This window comes from Apis dorsata, unplaced genomic scaffold (genome assembly GCF_000469605.1).
Source record: "Apis dorsata unplaced genomic scaffold, Apis dorsata 1.3 scaffold_331, whole genome shotgun sequence".
In the NCBI taxonomy this organism is placed as follows: Eukaryota; Metazoa; Arthropoda; class Insecta; order Hymenoptera; family Apidae; genus Apis; species Apis dorsata.
Window position 1 is genome coordinate 621,589 of NW_006263599.1, and position 3,211 is coordinate 624,799.

At 44.9% G+C, this 3,211-nt stretch overlaps 1 protein-coding gene across 2 annotated transcripts in view; it reads right to left on the minus strand.

The window, feature by feature from the left end:
- LOC102671217 (serine/threonine-protein kinase 26) overlaps window positions 1-3,211 on the minus strand; it is a 79,748-nt gene that overhangs the window by 57,779 nt on the left and 18,758 nt on the right. Inside the window, exon 1 of one of the 2 annotated variants that reach the window (XM_006617946.2) lies at window positions 357-475. The exons of the other annotated variant lie outside the window; for it this stretch is intronic. The gene's annotated coding sequence lies outside the window, so the exon portion shown is untranslated. Of the gene's footprint in view, window positions 1-356; window positions 476-3,211 lie in introns of those variants that run through there. 2 annotated transcript variants of the gene reach the window in all.

Consider the following 3,211-nt stretch of genomic DNA (forward strand, 5'->3'; position numbering starts at 1 on the left):
GAGAGAGAGAGAGAATTCTACCTCGAATTTCTGAGCTAAGAAATAGACGTCCGCATCGATGAGTCATACGTACAACCATAATACGTTACTGCTATCTTTACGTTCCTCCAGATTTAGCTGGCAAGTTAACAAGAATCGTTGCATGATAGGACGAGGGTGAGCTTATAATAAAACTATACATACGTTCTTAAAATTCCCCCATTGACAATCGTCCCGTAGTTTTTCGTATAGTTCCATCCACTTGTCCCGACCATTGCCGCCCACCCTCTCGCGCACTCTCGTAAACAAACGAAAAAAATTAAAAAAAAGGAAAAAAAGAAAGGAAGAAAACGAAAGGGAAGGGACGGCGAGATTACCTCTCAGGACGAATCCATCCAGTCGCTCACGCACTGGTGCGTAAACCCGTGGCGGGCCAGACAGATCGCGACACTTCACGACAGGGGTGTCTCGTATGATTTGATAACGGGTATGCACGGGTGTATATACGTGTCTTCCGGAAGAGACGCGCGTCGACTGAACGCTCCCTTACGAGGGACGGATTCGCGTTGGAACGGCGACAACGGCGGCGCCACGACGCAACCCCTTTACCAGCCAGCCAGCCAACCAGCCGGCGAACCATCCAGCTAGCCAGCCACCCAGTGGTTCTCTCGCTCCCCGCAGTATCGTCGCAACCCCCGTATCGGCTGAGCAACCCCCACCAATCCAGCATTGAAAACTACGCGGAGAGGGGTTGCGTGTATCGCCACGCGCCCGACAAACTGGAGGGGGTGTCTGCTGGTGGAATTACTTCGCCTGGCAAAAACTCACCCTCTCGTGTCTCCCTCCCTCCCTCTCTCTCTCTCTCTTTCTATTGCCCTTAGTTGGAAACGTTGGAGTGGAGGAGAGTTTAGGAATATGACGAGCGAGGAGGAAGGGGTGTCAGGGGCCGATGTACCCCGATCTGAAGGTCGCCAGGCACAAAGGAGATAAATTGGAATTTGGGGTTGTTCTCTCTACCGATTTTCTTTTATTGGTTCGTCTGTAAGCGGCTGCTATTTCTTGCGGAAGCTACACGTAGCGAATGTTAATGATACCGATTAAAAGAAACACTCTGCCATTTTTGGATGTGTTTTTTCCTTTTTCTTTTTCTTTTTCTTTTTTTTTTCCTTTTTTCGTTTCAAGGAAAATGGAAATCATCGAGGGTGGAAGTAAGGCTCTCCAAGGTATTATCGTAAGACGGACAAGATTTGGAGGGGTTTAGGGAGGCCGATGCACTCTCTATCTCCATTACGAGAAGGTCGCAGTGGTGGTGGTGATAGTGGCGATGGGTGGTGGTGGGTCAGAGATAAATCGGGATTTCGTGATTGTTACCGATTCCAAGACGAGAGGATCGTTTCAAGTGTTTAGCTCCCTCCAAACTATGATTGGAAACTTGAGAATTGGAGAGCGGATTTCTGCGAGTGAATTAATATTTAATCTTCCGAGTAGGTTTGCGTTTAAACAAGGGATCGAGAGTCCGCATTATACCGTGCATTATTATAATAATAATAAATTTGAATGCAAGAATTTGAAAATTGAAATTTAAAAATTTATTACATTACAAAGTTCGAAGTAAAAGAAGAAGAAGAAGAAGAAGAAGAAGATACATCCGAATCGTAAATCTAAATGGAATAAAATGAAAAATGAATATTTCATGGAATTAAAGATTAGAAGTTTCGAAAGCGAACAAGTTTCTCCCCTTTTTTATACGGGAGAATGAACTTGGAGCGGAGAGAAGAAACAGGAGAACTAGAAGACGGGGGCAATGTACCACAACTCGAAGGTCGTGGCACCGGTATGGAAAAAGTAAATTAGGATTGGGTATCCACGAAATCTGTCGGGCTTTCGGCCGAATAAATCGAATCGAGGGGATGCTTAAGTCGTCTCTCTAGATACCGAGAGAGAAACAGAGAGAGAGAGAGACTCACCCTTCCGTTTATCGTCCGACAATTGATAAGACGCGGATAAACGGAATAAAGGGAGAGAGAGAGAGAGAGAAAGGGAATATCGCATCTATTTCGTAAGCAATTTCGATCAAACTTTTATTAATTAAAAAAACAAAAATAAAAAAAGAAATAAATAAAATCGGTTGATATTTTTACGATTCCCTTTAATCGGAATGAAAAGGGAAAGAAATCACCAACTTGGGGAAAGATTTAAATTTAAAATGGTGGGACTCTCGAATGAAGTCGGCGGCGGCACGCTGTTGCCTGCTGAGAATTCCTCGTTTTCAAATCTTTATGAACGCTCGTCGTAATATTTGACGACTTATAGGGGGGAGGAGGGGATCTCGCACCTCGAAGGTAAAATTAAAAGCTTTCCCAAGCACCCCGTAATCTCTTTCCCAGACAATAAGAAAGATGATACTCGGCCGGTCGCGAAAGTGGAAAATTGTGGAATTGTTAACTTCGCCTCAATCGAAACTTTTCGGTTGAGTTTTGGTTGGACAGTGTGAAAATGGTTGGCGACAGATTCCTCGCAGATGGAATAAAAGCCGTCCACGCGTTCAACCGAACTTTCTTCTGCCGTGTTGTGGAAGATAAATTAGAATCTGTCACGGTGCTAGGAGAAGAGAAACGAATTCCCTATTTCCTCTAAGAAAACGAGCTCAAAGAAGATTTTGGAAGATAACCGCGCGAGAGATAGATCCCATCGACTCGTGAATTATTTGCCATGGAGAAAAATTTTACTCCCGATTATCTTTATTCCCGAATCATGGTGTACCAATTATCATCGATTGATTGAAAACTCCGAGAAAATATCCGAGGAAGAGAGAAATTAAAAGCGCATAAATTCTGAACAAATCCGATCGAGGAAAACCATCGCGAAAAAAATAACCATCCTCGAGTTATCTTTTAAAGCTGCAAGATTAACGACCCGATCGCGGCTTCCCCGTAATTCCCCGGGCACAAATGCAAACGTGCATTTCAAAAAACCATGAATATTCATCCATCCTTTAACCTGGAACCCCTCCGATGAATCTTCGACGGTTGTCGGAGGTACAAATTCCGGCCCGGTTCGCGGATCGCAGTCCACGTTGAAAAATAAATTCTGCTAGAGGTTGGATTTGGACGGGGATGGCGACGGGTTCGGGCTCCGATCGGGACGAGATTGGTGCACGGGGCACGAAGGAGGGAAACCGGTTTCTTCGGAGCGGGTTGAAGGATGTTGGCTGGAGGATATAGGATATAGA